This window comes from Lycium barbarum, chromosome 12, assembly GCF_019175385.1.
Source record: "Lycium barbarum isolate Lr01 chromosome 12, ASM1917538v2, whole genome shotgun sequence".
Classification (NCBI taxonomy): Eukaryota; Viridiplantae; Streptophyta; class Magnoliopsida; order Solanales; family Solanaceae; genus Lycium; species Lycium barbarum.
The window spans coordinates 13,262,145-13,279,169 of record NC_083348.1 but is presented as its reverse complement, the minus strand read 5'-3'; the positions used below and the strand labels follow the sequence as shown (position 1 = coordinate 13,279,169).

At 39.8% G+C, this 17,025-nt stretch overlaps 1 long non-coding RNA gene across 1 annotated transcript; it reads right to left on the bottom strand.

The window, feature by feature from the left end:
• Positions 1-296: 296 nt before the first annotated feature.
• On the bottom strand, positions 297-2,855 carry LOC132621925 (uncharacterized). The gene is made up of 2 exons (XR_009575749.1): positions 2,376-2,855; positions 297-753 (listed from the first exon to the last, which is right to left on the bottom strand). It is a non-coding gene; the product is annotated as an uncharacterized LOC132621925 (long non-coding RNA).
• Positions 2,856-17,025: the final 14,170 nt, after the last annotated feature.

Genomic DNA, 17,025 nt, shown 5'->3' with positions numbered 1-17,025 from the left:
TTTTTACAAATTGATCATTTGTTTCTTTGGGATTCCTGGCCCAAACGCTAGGTCTCTAAGAAAATTTCCAGTTTTAAAAGTGTAACCCAAGTAATTCATTTGGTCATTTTTTTTTATTTCTTTGGGCTTCTTGGCCCAAATATCAATCTCAAGGTAAGTTCCTAGTTGAAACAAGGTAACCAAAGTAATTTGTCTTAAAATAAATACCCAGTTTAAAACGTAACCAAAGCATACTAAAGCAAATACTCAGTTTAAAAGTGTAATCAAAGCAGTCTTGTACTAAAGCAAATACTCAGTTTAAAAGTGTAATCAAAGCAGTCTTGTTGATTGTTTTAAAATAACAACTAAATTGTTTTACAAAGGAGGGGAGGGGACAATCATGAATCTAAAAACGCAAGTCCAATTTTGAAGAAGATGGTTCATCTTGTTTTGTGAAAAAAAAAGTTATCCGAGACAAGGATTTTTAAAGATGAATCAGTTTTAGAAAAAATGAAGTTGGTGATTCATTTTATTTTTTACTTATCCTAAACTTCTATGGCTTATCTAACCAATCATAAAGGGAGTTCCAGTATATATGAGTTTATGTTACAATACATACAATGACATATACATAAAAAGTAAATCTCTTCACTAGTGGGCTACCCGAATACCCACTAGGCTATTTTCACCCATAGCTGGGTCTTCAAACAATATTTGCTTCCCTTGCTCATTCATGATTACTCCAAACATGCCTTAGTATGGATTGAGCTAGGCCTAATCCAAGTAGGATAATGCAATGGATCAACCTCATAAGCAGTGGTCACAACAAAGGAAAAGGATAAGGATTAGCGACTATTAAAGCTATGCTGGGCCTGCCCTAAACCTTGCAAGGCCTAATTGTATGTTAGTAAGTAAAAAGACAGAAATGACTAATGTAAATATACATCCTAGATATACCACATATACCATGGTTTACACCCCCAGAGAATCAAAATGATTCAAGAGGATTAGCCAGGCCTATTAAGGATTAGCCGGGCCTATTAATTCTTGAAGTCGCACAAGATTCAAGGGATTTCTTTAAATCCCAGACATGGCAGGCTTCAAGAAGGTATAACTAATCCTAATGGTCTCTCTATTTCCCTATTGGAGGGTACCACCTATGATATAGGGCCTCTAGTGTATAGCTACATATACTCACATACAAACAGATTCACATAACACCCAGCATATATTCAATAAACCAAGCAAATTCACTAAAAACTCTTTGTCAATTTTTCAATGCAAACAAACACTAATTTAGAGACAAAAGCAGACTCTAAATGAAACAAGTTTAATATTAATCAAGCAAGTTAGTAATGAGGTTTACATTATCATCTAATGCCAATTTAGAGAAGAGGGTAGATTGTATGTATATTACTCATCTAGGTGATGACATATCCAATCTCTATTTGGCTAAGAAACTTAAGCAAACAACTTCTAAAATGAGCAGTTGTCAACATAATTTCACCACTTTCCCTCTGTCACATAATGAAATTATCACCAGCTTTAGTTAAAAGGGTGAGGCTAAAGGGTTCAGTCTAACATTTATTCCAATCCTCCTTATAATTGGATTCTAAATGACAGAGTATTCACAAGCAATCAAAGCTATTGCAACCTTATTAAGACTTTGTCTCTACTTCATGGCATACAATCCTCAATTTCAAAATTTAAGTGAACTATGAACTATCATTTAATCAAGTAAGCTAAAGACATTCTATACAAATCCAGAAAGATAGACATTGTCCCCCATTCAAACATTAATCACACATTCAAACTAAAGCATTAATCACACATTCAAACTAAAGCAGAAAATTAAATAAATTACTAAAAAATAAAAAATAAAAAGACGAGAATTACATTTTATGTGCGCAGCCTTGAAGAGATTGAACTCGAGACTTTTTCCTAACTCAAACCACAAGCACGAGAACACAAACATCTTTGAAACTAAGCAAAATTTTTAACTTCTCAAAAAGGTTTTCAAGTTTAAGAACTTAAAAACTCTAATTCTGAGTTTGATTTTTAAGCAATCGTGGTAGATCACTTCTAAAACTTGCCCCTTTAAACTGAAAATAAAATCCCCGATTTATAAGGTTTGGAAACGGTTCAAGTCCCTTGAAAATCAATGCGGGACAAGTGAAAAACTACAAACATATGAACAACGCACGGCTCAGATTTGTCCAAAAATGAAATGAAAGGTCGAGATTGAACTAACTCGTTACATAAAAACACAAATTGACTAAAATCCGTGAGATATGCTCTCAACCAATGAAAATTTTCTACATGCAAACAAGGTCAACACAGGTGCCAGCGAGAAAACACAAAAATTAGCAAAGTAAAGAAGTGGAAAAAGCATTTACCTTTGTTTTTTGTAAAGAAAAAGCTCAGAAATAGCGAACACCATTAATGCTCTCCCAAAATGTAATACAATAAAGTAAAGGGTAGCCTGCTCCTCTGTATTCTTGCCAAAAATGGTGAAAGATGGACAGAAGAAAGAGAAAATCATGAGGCGGCGCGAGGGTTTCCTCTGAAACCCTAAAGAAAACATCAAATTCCCTTTTAGGGCGGATGACTATTTGGGTCGGGTCAGTCCATTGGGATGCCCGGTCCAATTTTTAAAATATGTCCTTTTTCCTTGAATTTAATAAAAGGTAGAATATTTGAAAATTCGTAGAACATGCATATGGAAATTAATTCAAAAAATTAAGCAATTCAATATTTAATTTTTGTTTTTGCATAATGAAAGGGTGAAATGTTACTAAAGTAGTCTTTTGATGAATTATTCTAAGTTTTTTCAAAAATATATTCTCCCTTATATTTATTTCAAAGTTCAAAGCAAGTTAAAGCAAATACGGGAGGTCAAAAATCAGGTGTCAGCAATAACGATAGTCCATCTTCCACAACCAGATCGTATTGAAGTATTTTTCCACAGGTTGTCTCTTTCCAGTTCATTGGTTTGAGAATAGTGTGCAACATGAAGTGATTCACGATTAAATGAAGTCGAACATGTTTCTTTCAATCGAGTTGATCCTTACTTCATATGTACTCCATATCAAATATATTTCTCATGTAATCTATAATTGTTATCTCTTGAATTGAAAGAAGCACGTAGCGACAATAACGATAGTCGGAGGATAATGACGATAGGTCACTCCGACTCTTTCTATGATATCCCTTCTGAGGTCAGTCTTGCATTGCACTTATACCTATGTATTTATGTTCATTATCGCGCCGCTCTATATTCTGTCGGGCAGGCACGTAGATGTTCACCTAGATGTATTTCTTTCATTACTGTACCGTGTCAGATATGGCCGGGCAGACACGTAGCTGTGCATACCACTAATCAATTGGGCAGAGATGATGATATGATGATGAGCTCACCCTACAGAGGTATTTATTATTATATAATATGATATGTTATAAGCCTCCACAGTGAGGAATGATTTTACGCGAATGCATGTGTATTCATGTCATAGTTATGGTTGCCCACCGTAGCCTTATTCAGGGTTTCAGGTTGTTTCTGAATTCCTCTCTCTTGCTTTTTACATTCCTTAATCTTATGCTTACTGCCCTACATATTCAGTACAAATTTCGTACTGATGCCTTTTTGTACACTGTGTTCATGCCCATAGGTACTGATAGACAGGTCGGCGTGCCTCCTTAGTAAGACCCGTGATCATCGGTCGAGTATTGCACTCCACTTCTTCGGAGTTGCTGGTTTGAGTCCATAGGTACTATTGCATGTGTGTGTATATATATATAGTTTTGGAGTATGACGGGGCCCTGTCCCAACCTGTTGACACTGTATTATACTCTTAGAGGCTTGCAGACTAGCTGTCAGTCTATATATATTTTGTCTAGTCCCTGGATAGCTGTCGTGACTGTTGATGTGGCCTTGTCGGCTTTAGATATACATATATGTTGTCGATGGGATTTTTTCTGCTTGCAGGTTGTTACATTCATTCTTATTATTGTCATCTAGTAGCCTTGGCGGCCCCATATTCATGTTACAGTCCATAGATGCCATGGTTGGTTCGCTCGGACCTTCATGTACCGGGTGCCGGCCACCCCCCACCAAGGTTGGGGCTTGATAGACAGTTCATCGGTAATAAGGTCAATGACTTCCTTGAAGGATTGAAGATCAAGAAGATTATGTCAACTCCACATCACCCAAGTGTAAACGGACAAGCGGAGTCAACAAATAAAACCATAATTCAAAATCTAAGAAAGCTACTGTTACACCTTGGAAAATTCATGTCGTCGCATAGTGAATGAACCAACGCGGGCTTAAGGATAATAGAAAGTTCTTAAGATTATAAGACGGATAATTAGTGGTTTTAGAATGCATACGTTAAGATCTTGAAGCTATGTGAATTGATAAGGACAAGTGGAGTATAAGTGAGGTTTAGGAAAGGTCCCATAAAATTGTGTTAAGAAGTGTCTGGTAAGGCTTTGAGGACGAGTTATAGGGATGTTTAGATCATTAATGAAGAGATATATGAGTAGTGCATAGAAAGTTGAGCAAGTCCTAAGAAGGACCCATAAGCCAAATATGGGCATAAGCCATCCAAAAGGACGATTTAAGGAAACATTTTCGGATGATATGACTTGGAGGGGCCAAAACGCCATTATAAGTTTGGAATTTGGAAAGACACTAAGAATGAAAGTTGTAGATAATTGAAAGAGATTTCCAACCATAGGTCGTGGGCCCTCATACGATATCGGGGTCAAGAGTTATGACCTTTTTACTGAACGAAACGAGGTGGACAACTTCTTCCACGACCATGTTTCACGACCCGTGAAACTTTCCACAGACCGTATACTGGTCCGTGGAATACCCAGCGGAGAATATGACTGGCCAGTGGTGAACCACGACCAGAACCACGAACCATATAATATTCCACGGACCGTGAAAGTGTCCGTGGAAGTCCCGACGAACTGAACAAGTTCTGATTTTATATATGTGATCCCACTTCATTTATTTCATTCTCACACACTTCTTCATCTCTCAAAACCTCTAGAAGGTTCCACAAACATCATATACAAGAAATCAAAGGAAATCCATGATCAAATACATCAAACCAACAAGAATCAAGAGTGTGAAACCCATTAAAGTCATCTAAGCCAAGAAATTTCAAAGGAAGTGAGTTAGGGTTTTTGGTGTAAGAGAGTATTGATACTCAAGGCTTGTTCCTACAATATCTAAGGTAAGTTTTATGATATTCTCATGATGTTTAAGATATTGAGAAGTTGAAACACTTGAATTGTTGAAGAATATAGAAAATGGGTCATAAATGTGGGAATAGTGCTATTGTTGAATAGTAGTTTGAAATGAATCATGAATATGAATATGTTGTGATTGTAAGTAAATTATGAATGACATTTAGAACATGGAAATGAGTATTATACGTGAAAGAACGTAATAGTGAATTATGACCATGATTATGGGGAAATTGAAGTGAAATTGTGAAATGTGAATAATATAGATGGATGATGAATGTTGTCTATTATGTTGTGAACGTTGTTATGAATGTTTGGGAGTTGATATAGAATGTGGGAAAAGTTGTATAAACAAAGGAAATGCTACCCAAATTCTCCTAGAAATAGTGGGCACATTTAAGTAACCGATTGGCTAACGTTCATGCGACTTCTCTTGAAGGTAGAAACGTGGGCATCAAAGAAAAACAAGCAAGTGACATATTAGTAAACGACAAAGGTATGTGAGACTAGTCCTTTCTTTCTATGGCATGAATCCTATGGTATGATTTTCCTTCTTCTCTATGAATTTTCTATATCCCGGAAAGCCAAGGGTCTATGATCATGAATAGCCAAAAGAGATAAGAGATGTGCTATGAGTTTGATAATGATGATGATGAGTTAAGTATAAAGATTCTAGAGTTCATGATACGATATTCCTATAATTCTAATGATATCGTACGTTGTATACACTCACCTCATACATCACTTCTTTCAAGGTGAGGCAAAATACCATAAGGCTAATGAAGTCATTTATTGTATACACTCACCTTATATACTATTCCCTTCAAGGTGAGGCAGAATACTTATAAATGCTCCATAATGGAATCGGGGGTTCACGACCTCATGTCACCCCGACATATCCATAGTTGCTTTCAAGTTCTAATGTATGTTTCAATGATAAAGGTATAATGATGCTAAGTCATGATAGGTCTATAAAATGATCAATAAAGTAAGTTGTAATATGCCTATGCTAAGTATGAATATCATGAATTACGATGAGTATATGAGGATATGATATTACACCGTGCCTATATGGACGGGCAGACATACACACCACTATAGTGGGCAGCTTATACCCCGGACGCTGGAGGCCTGGACGCAGGTTAATTATTATCACACCGTACCTATATGGACGGGCAGCTTATACTTATACACTTACACATTTATGCATATATGATATGATGATGGATATGAAGTAAGTCAGCATGTGCTATTTCTTTCATAAGTGACGGTCATACACAGTTGCTTCCTTATTGATGTTTCCTTTATCTCATTGACGTATTTTCATTGTTATGCCTCTCATACTCAGTACAATGTTCGTACTGACGACCGTTTTCTTTGGACGCTGTGTTCATGCCCACAGGTAGACAGGGAGGTGATCCTGATCCAGACTCATAGGAGCTAGCAGCTGATTTGAGAGCACTTCATTGTTCGGAGGTGCTTATGATTATTCTTTTGTGTACATGTATATTTTTGGGCATGACGGGGTCTTGTCCCGTCCTTATGTCTAGCACTCCAGTAGAGGCTCGTAGATACGCAGTGTGGGTTATATGGTCTCACAAGGTCACTACTGTATATATGTATGTATATGTATATTATCATTTTGATGGCCGAAAGGCTTATGTTCATAAAAGTATTTATGTTCTCCAATGGAAAAATGATTTTCTTATGATTTGAGTATAATTCGATAAAAGAGCGTTAAATGAGTATGATAAGTAATAGGACGAGCGGTGCTCGGTGGTTAGCCCCGGGTACCCGTCGGGGACCCTAGTTGGGTCGTGACAGCGACTGGAGGAGTCGAAACATAAGTGGAAGGAAGTTTTATCGGAGGTAATATGGGCATACAAAACGACATCACAGTCAAGTACTAGAGAACACCGTATTCTTTGGTTTATGGTGCGGAAGCCTTAATTTCTGTGGAAGTCGGAGAACCGAGCCTAAGATTTCGGTATGCAACAAACGAGTTAAATGAAGAGGCTATGGACATAAAGCTTGACTTGACGGACGAGCTTCGCGAGAATGCGTTGGTCCGTTTAGCAGCTCAAAAATAATGAATCGAAAGATATTACAATCGAATAATGAATCTTCAACATTTCCAAGTTGGGGACTTAGTGCTTCGAAAAATTACCCTGCACACTAAGAATCCCGATAATGGGAAATTGGGCCCGAATTGGAAAGGACCATATAAGATAACTGGAATAACCGGCAAAGGGTCGTATCAACTGGAAATTGCAGACGGCCAGCAGCTGCACAACAACTGGAATATGGCATACTTGAAAAAATATTATTTCTAAGGTATGAGCTACTAACCCTTTCTGAATTTCAGAAGTTCTCACTTTTTCCCTTACAGGTTCGAACTAGAACAAAATTCGAAGAAAGTAGAATTAAGTCGAAAAACACGTGTTGCACTCTTTTTTCCTTAGCTCGGTTTTATCCCGAAGTGGATTTTCTGGCAAGGTTTTTAATGAGCCAACGACGTACAACGTGTTACTTTTCTCATTTAAAAGCCAGGCTAAGTGCCGAAGACTCGAAGACCAGCTAAGTGCTAGGGACTGGGGATTCCACAACGTCATTTTATATAGTGTTCCTCTGCTCATGCTTCGCACACAAACACTAAGGGACTACGATAACCTCGCCAAGAACAGCAAGACCAAGAAAACTCAAAGAAACGAAGTAAGAACAGAAGTCAAAGTCGAAACATTTTTGTTTTATTTTGTTTTTTGTACTTACCGAACCTTCTTCATTAGGATTCATTGTAAGGGCCAAACGATCAAATGAATTGTACCTGGATAGTTTTGCTTTGGCAAGAGGCAGAAGAGTCGGATGTCGAGTATGAAGTTCTTAGCTTCTTGTATGAGAAAATTATTTGAAATATAAAGAAAAATACTTCGGTCAAAATACACATCAAATATGCTCTCTTGCGGAAGTACTGAGCAACTAATTGTTAAGGCCCATGGGCTACCCTCGACTGGGGACTGCCATCACAAAATAGACGAAGTCACCAAGGTAATAATAAGCCGAGCCCAATTTGCAAAGACTTCAAACAGTCGAAAAAGGGTTGAGTAATTAAGACCTAAACCCATATGCCCGAAGTGATTCGGAGATGTCCGAATTCACAAGAATAAAAAGGCTCCTACATACGAGCCCCCATTAAAGATATTAGATGAAAAAGAACCAGTATAAATAGAGTCTAAAACTTCTAAGTTAACTTGGCTCGATTTTTCAAAGTTATTAATTACTTGTCTGATAAGATGAAATCGTTAAGGTCTAAAGGTCAAGTGTAATTCATTTTCGAACAAAATAATGTCGCAAACATTATATGATTCAAGGATCTATTCTTAAGTCTCATATGACTAAGTATTGGAAATGACAAAAAGATATACTGGCAAAGGAAATTCCAAACAAATTTTATATCATAAAAGGCCAAAGACTTGACCCTGAAAAGATTACAAAAAGATGAAACAAAATATAAAGGCTCCCTAAGCCTATTTAATCCTCCGAAGAAGAGTCCGAGCCTCCAGAGCTGGATTCTTCGGGGGCTTCCTCGGAACCATCATCGAGTATTCTCTTAGCTTTATCCTTGAGTTCCCTCACCTCGGCAATCCTGGCAGAAATATCCTCAATACCACGCCGAGCTGCTTCTAGAGTAGATCTCTGAGACTTCCACTTCTCGTACTCTACTTGAAGGATGGACCGAGCCTCGGTAGCTTCAAATTTATTGTGGGCTCGATCTAGATCGGCCTGAGCCTTTTTCAGTTTGACCTTCAGCTCGGCCTTCATTTGACTCAGAGTATTGAGAACATGGTTAGAAGCTTGGAGCTCGGACTAAAGTCCATCCTTATCTCGAATAGCAGCATTAAGCTCACTCGGGAGTTTCTCATTAGCTTGGGCCCGACTTTTGGATTTTTCTTCAGCAACCTTCAAGGCTTCCTTATCGACGACCTTTTCAAATTCGAGCTGACTGAACCGCTCTTTCTTGTTTTCGGCCTCGCCCTTAATGGAATCCAGTTCCTACCTCAGTTGGGCAATAGTGGCCTCTAGCTCCCCGAGCTTTGTGATGTTTTCGGAGTTCCCCTGGCTGAGTTGTTTATTGTCCTCCTCCAGGACTTTATTCTTTTGGAGCGAATCTGCAAGGTCATTTTTTAACCTAAGGTTCTACTCTTTGGCTACTTGAAGTTCAAATCAGAGGGTCGAAGGAACGACGATTTGATTCAGCTGATCTTCTTTTTGCTAAAAGAGAAGTTTGAACTTCTCGGATTCTCGGCTTTGGGCATCCAACTGGGCCCGTAGATCATCCACCTCTTGCTGAGATCGGAGAAAACCTTCATTCTCGAGCACGACGGACTGTTAAGAAGGAAACAAAGTTGGAAATCAACAAACAATGAAAGATTACTCCAAATAAAACAAGTCTGATGGAAGGGAAAAAGGTTTTCCCGGTTCCCGGCATGCATACTCTCATTAAGAAGGCATTTCCATGAGAGTCTGGTCATTTTTTGTTTATCAGAATATAACACAAGAGGATGAAGATAACTGGCCACCCCTACGGGGTGGGATAGAAAGTTTCAGTCTTCAGGGACGGTGACAGTAGCCGACCTAGTCCTCTTCGACTCTACACTTGGAGCCAGGAAGATATCTACAAGACGGGGCCTTGAGCCAGACTCTGTAGTCTAGGTAGCCCTCCTCGATACTTGTGAAATGGGGAGGTATCCAAACTCGGAGGCATCTGCTATTACAGCGGAGTTATTGGTAGTCCCATCCTCAGAGAACATATGATCAAAACTCTCCTACTCCGAAGTTCGAACAGGAGGAGGAAGAGAAGTTATTTCGGGCCGTCTAGCCCTTTTGGCCATAGGCTCTGCCTCGGTGGAGGTGTCATCCCCAACCTCGATCATCTCGATGGCCCTTAAAGGGAGCGGAGCTTGAAGAAATTCTATCAGGGGGACCGAAGGGTTTGGTGTTCGGTGTTCACCTTAAAAATATCGAAACCGAAATAGCCAAATCGAAGTTTGATAAAACCGAACCAAAGAACCGAACGCCCACCGTAGTTTATTCTCTTCTTTACAAATATATTCTCTCACATTTGGTGAGAGCTTGGAGAAATTAGGAGCTGTATTGATGTAAAGGCTACTCGAACCAATTTTTTCTTAGTAGTTTTAATTATTTTGCCATTACTTGGTAGGACCATATTATGTGAAATCAAATTAGAGTTGAGATACTCTTAGGTTGATTATAGCTTTTTACTCTTGCAAAGCCTAGTTATTCATTTTGTAATTGATTTCGTTATTTTCATTATTAATAAAAAATTTCGCTAAGCTCGCTGCTCAGTGGTATAATATTAGTTAATAATTTTTTTTTTCAAGCGGAGGTCTATCGGAATATTTCAACCAACTCGAACACTTTATGGTTCACGTTTTCAGAAACTTCGGTGTTCGGTTTTTTGAGTTCGGTTCTTCGGTGTTTCGATTTAAACTGAAATTTAATACATTACCCAAAAAAATTAAAATAGTAAAGGCCCATTAAGTTTAAGCCCAAAAAAAATCTCAATTGTAACAAGCCCTCTTTTGCTTTTGTATCCCTAATTTTTCACTTCAGTTGAGAAAATCAAATATCCTTAACATAGGAAGGTGATTAGGATGTGTCTTTAGGATTAATGTATGTCCTTTATGTGTTTTCTTAATTATTCTTATGGTATGTATATTGCACCTAGTAATCCTATATCATGGTTATGGTTTTCTATTCTTGTGTATCATGTTTGTTTGATTTTGATTTTGATTTCAATTTATCAATTTTATGTTTTATTGCTTTTGAGAATATAACACCTAGTAATCCTATATCATGGTTATGGTTTTCTGTTCTTGTGTATCCTGTTTGTTTGATATTGATTTTAATTTATCAGTTTTATGTTTTATTGCTTTTGAGAATATGAATTAGTGTAAATGGAATCGCTTCTAATATCATATCAAAAAAATTGAATTGAAAAAATTGAAACTGAACCGAACTGAACTTCAAAAAAACGAAACTGAAAGAACCGAACTAGTTTGGTTTGGTGTTCGGTGTCCACCTTCAAAAAACCGAAATCAAAATAGCCGAATCGAAGTTTGATAAAACCGAACCGAAGAACCGAACGCCCACCCCTACTTAAACGCACTTAATAGAGACATATATCACTTGAATGTGCAATAATTATTTTAAAGGCTAAATACATACGCGACCACTTAAACTTGCGCGATTTTTCTAGTTAGCCACCTATACTAAGGGGTCGTTTGGTGCGCGAATTAAGTTGCCCCGGTATTATAGTCATGGGATTATAATCTCAGGACTACTTTATCCCACCTTCTAGGTGGGATAACATAATACCAAACTTGGTGGGATAAGATGGGTTATCCAAGACTATGTTCTGGATGAAATTTATATCTTGTTTGATTGAAGAAATAAATTTATAACTTCAACCAAACAATGTATAAATTTTATACCAAAATTAATTCCGAGATAACTCACCTAAGCGTTGTAGTGTTAACTAAAAATGTACCTATTGAGCACCTTACCAACAATCTGCAAGAAAAAAGAACGAGTGGATCTCAAACGCAATGACATGGCAAAGAGATCAATCAAAACATGACACGTGGAAAGTAACCCAAAATTTTTTCATCGCCCCCTACACATATAACGGCCATCTTCTCCGTCTGTGATGGCATCGTCGCCCATCCTCTTCGCCATTTTGTTTACCAGCTCTTCTCTAATATAACACGTTCATCACAGCAATCCTGAGCTCGGTTCTGTACTGCTCGTAGCAAAAACAAAATTGTACTGAAGCTTTTTTTTTTAAAAAAAAAAATTATGTCAAGAGAAACTTCTTGGTGGATTCTCTGTTGTATTCGGAAAATGGAGGCTGGTTGATGAAAATGACCTCAAAAGTGGAGACGAATGCTATATCATCGATCAGAGGTTTGTTTAGCATTTTTCAGTAACGTTCTAGCTCAAACTTTGCATTTGATTATTATGTTGTTAGTCGATTTTAGGATGCTAAAATGGAGGACCCGAGAGCAAAAGTGTGGCAGAAACCAATTCCTTCAGGGAAAAAGGATATATGGGGAGAATTCAGCTGCATCGTTATTCAACGGCATGGTATGTGCACCACCACCAAACAGACCTTATTTTACTAAAATACTTCTTCAGTAATCAGTTTTCAAGTTCAGTGCTAATTTCATTGCTTTCTCCCCTCAAATGCCACCTTATATGAAGTAGAACTTCAGTTTAGATTCAAACAGTACTGAAAGCATTACTTTCCGTAGTTTCCTTTCATTCCTTGAATTGGTTAATATACAAAAATATTCTAACCTAAAATAGGAGATTACAAATATACAAAATATTCTAACCTAAAATAAGAGATTACAAAATATTTACATAATCTATCACACCCTCGCAGTCGAAACGGGAAGTTTACAAACGCTTAGACTGTCTCGAAAATCTTCAAAAAGGACCTGAGGAAGACCTTTAGTGAAAATATCTGCAATCTGATATCGGGACGGGACATGAAGGACACGAACCTGTTCCCGCGCAACCTTCTCACGCACAAAATGAATGTCCATCTCAATATGTTTGGTGCGTTGATGTTGCACCGGATTTCCGAACAGACATATGGCACTCACATTGTCACAATATACCAACGTAGCCTTGTGAACCGGACAATGTAGTTCCAATAAAAGATTGCGAATCCAGCAAGACTCAGAGACAACATTAGCCACACCTCTATACTCCGCTTCAGCGCTAGACCGAGAAAGAGTTGGTTGTCGCTTTGACGACCAAGAAATCAAGTTGTCACCCAAAAATACACAATACCCCGACGTAGAACGACGAGTGTCTGGACATCCACCCCAATCTGCATCGGTGTAGGAGACAAGGTCGGTGATCCATGAGGGGTAGAGATGCAATCCATGGTCAAGAGTGCCCTGAACATAATGCACAATTCGCTTAAGTGCATGCATATGATCGTCCCTCGGATCATGCATATGTAAGCACACCTGCTGGACAGCATATGAAATATCGGGTCTCGTGAAAGTGAGATATTGAAGAGCACCTGCGAGACTATGAAAATGAGCGGGATCCTCATAAGGAGCACCCGAAGTAGCACTGACCTTCGGTTTTGTGTCAACCGGAGTGAGAGAGGGCTTGCAAGAGGACATTCCCACGCGATCAATGATTTCCTCGACATACTTACGTTGAGAGAGGAACATCCCACCCTTGTGACGGGTCACAGCAATACCAAGAAAATAATTCAAAGGACCTAAATCCTTCATAGCAAATTCGGAACCAAGCCGATCCATGATGGGACGACGGAGAGTGTCTGAGGATGTAGTGAAGATAATATCATCAACATATAGTAAAATGTATGCCATGTCAGTCCCCGTATGGTAAATGAACAAAGAATTATCAGACCTGCTATTTGAGAAGCCAATGGAAAACACAAAATCTGCAAATCGTCTATACCAAGCACGTGGAGCCTGCTTAAGCCCATAGAGAGACTTACGCAATAGGAAAACATAATCAGGATGTGTGCGATCCCGAAAACCCATAGGTTGATGCATATACACAGTTTCCTTAAGCTCACCGTGAAGAAAAGCATTCTTCACATCCATTTGATGTATAGGCCAATGCTTTGACAAAGAAAGACTAAGAATAGTACGGATAGTCGCCGGTTTCACCACCGGACTGAACGTCTCACCACAGTCAATGCCAACCTGCTGAGTTTTGCCATCACCTACAAGTCGGGCTTTATGCCTCTCAAAATCACCATTAGACTTTTCTTTATGAGTAAAAATCCACATAGAACGAATAACATTAACATTAGGTGGACGGGGGACCAAATCCCACATCTTATTCGTAACAAGAGCATCAAATTAATCATTCATAGCCATTTTCCAATTCGGGTCACGAAGAGCGGCCAATGGGTTACGAGGTAGAGGAGATTTCGTAACTGTGGTATGTAAGTTAAACTGACGTTTAGGCTTGACAATACCCCGTTGGCTGCATGTGACCATGGTGGGTCGGGGAGTGGGGATAGGCGGCTGGACAGTGGCATGGGGAAGGGGGCTGGCGGTCGGGCTAAGGGCCTGTTGGGCAGCCTGCACGATAGGTGGTGCAGCAATAGGAGTGGCGGACTGCACCGTTGGGCCAGCAGTGGTAACGGGAGGCAGTAGAGGGGGACTACTCGGCTGGGCAGATGGTGGTGAAGGGGCAGCCCCGGATTTTTTGAGGTGATGAAAAACATAAGGTGAGATTCCTTCATCCAAAAAGTCATATGTATGGGATTGAGGGGTAGGAAAGTTAGCAAAGGGAAACTGAGTCTCATCAAAAATAACATGACGACTGAGGATGATTTTATTTGATGATAAGTCATAGCATTTGTAGCCTCTATGGTTTGATAGGTACCCCAAAAATACACAAGGTGTAGACCGGGCCTGCAACTTATTAATCGTAGTTGACGGGAAAAGGGGATAGCACAAACATCCAAAAACTCGAAGGTGAGAGTACATAGGTTCCTTTTGATATAGAGCATGGAGGGGAGACTTTTGGTTCAATAATTTGCTTGGTAAAATATTGAGTAGGTAAGTTTCCATTTGCAATGCATGATGCCAAAAGGAAGGTGGAAGAGAAGCGTGGGCAAGAAGAGTCCGCATGACATTATTGATAGACCGAATTTTCCGTTCGGCCTTCCCATTTTGTGAGGACGTATGAGGACAAGAAAGACGGAAAGACATCCCATTCGACTCACAAAGACGCCAAAAATCATTATTCTCATATTCTTTCCCATTATCACATTGGACATTTTTTATTTCTCGTTCGAAATGCGTTCGGACATGGGCCCGAAATTCTAAGAACTTAGCAAAGACATCAGATTTCTTAGCTAAGGGAAAATTCCACAAATATTTAGAGAAATCATCCAAGAAAAGAACATAATACCGATGACACATGGAACTTAAGACAGGAGAAGTCCATAAATCACTATGAATAATATCGAATGGCATACAAGTGTTCGAATTAGACGAAACAAAAGGCAAATTAATATGTTTACCAAGCACGCAAGAATGACAAATACTAGAGCAACTAGAATTATTACATTCAATGCTTTTATTGATCCTAAGAGAATTCAAAATTGACGCTCCCGGGTGACCCAAACGATCATGCCAAAGAGAAGAAGTAGACAAAGCAGCAAAGGTTAATGGAGAATTGGCTGTGTTTGTGATGGTGGTGGTGATGGGATATGGATCGCCCCGGCTGTCACATCTCACTATTGGCATCCCCGTCTGAAAATCCTTCACAGAAAACCCATATGGATCAAAATTAACAGTCACAGAGTTATCAGTAGTGAACTTTCTAACTGAGATTAAATTTTTAATGAGTTTTGAGGCGTAGAGGACATTTTTCAACGATAAAGGAGGGTTTGGGGGAGGTAAATGAGTATGACCACAACCATGAATTGGAATTGAATGACCATTACCAACAACAATACCATGATGATGATTGCTCAAATTAGAATAAGACGAGAGATTACCATTCGTGGATGTCATGTGAGATGTGGCACCGGTGTCCATGTACCATTTCTGATCCGGAGGATTCATAGTCATTGTATGCATTGCTGATTCGATGTCCGTTGGAGCATAAGATGGAGCATACATTTGCTGATACGGGGCAGCAGCAAACGCCTACTGCGGAGGCTGGGGAGCAGGGCCTAGTATGCCAGGCTGTTTGGTCGAGGGGCCTTGCGCAGGTGTCGTCCAAGTTGACGGATACGGGCAAGGAGGCACGGCCCATTGTGGCATCCATCCCCATGCATAATTCGGAAGCTGCCAAGGGTGAGGAGAAGGGTGACGCGGCCAGCTGCCTGGCGGTGGCTGGGAATTTCCGCCGCTGTGACCGCGGCTGCCTTTACCACGGCCAGCGCCGTTCCTACGGCCAGAATTGTTGCTTTTGTTGTTGTTATTTTTGCCCCTGTTATTCACAGCATGACCAGAAGTGTGAGTATTATCAAAAAAAGAAGTGGAACCCTCACCACCTGTGGCAGCCACCATCGCCGAAGGAGTAGTGTGGGCCGCCTGCATCGCCTGTTCTCGTTCCTCTAGAACGAGTGAGGAGCGCGCCTCGGTGAATGGAGGCAACGGTTTGTTGTGACGAATCTGCGTTCCCACACCCTTGAATGCTTCGGTGAGACCCGAAACAAGCTGAAGAACAAGACGGGAATTTGAAACCAGAGCCCCCACATTTTTTAATTAATCGGAGATGCTCTTGAGCCTTTGACAATATGCGGACGCGTTTAGGAAGTCTTCCGTCCTAGTTGTGGAAAACTCTTGTTCGAGCATGACGGGACGGGAGTTTTGATGGTCCTGGAAGATGTCACGAAAGCGAACCCAGGCTTCCATGGCCGTTGCTTCAGGTTCAAGAATAGTAGTAAGGAGGTCATTCGAAATCGTGGAATAAATCCACTGGAACACAGTCGCATCAAGAGTCGACCAAAGCTCTTTTTCGTCATCGGAGGGAGGGGCTGCCTGCTTCCCTTTCTCTGGTGCGATGATATGGTGTATGACCTTATGGGATTTGGTGTGGATTTTAAACAATTCCGCCCATGTACCGTATTGGGCATTCTCCATTTCAAGAACCACAAGAATGTGATTACGGATGTTGGAGACGGCGAAAGCGGGGTGGAATGATGTTTTTGAGTCAGACATGGTGGCGGAAGGAAGGTGGCAGCCGTGA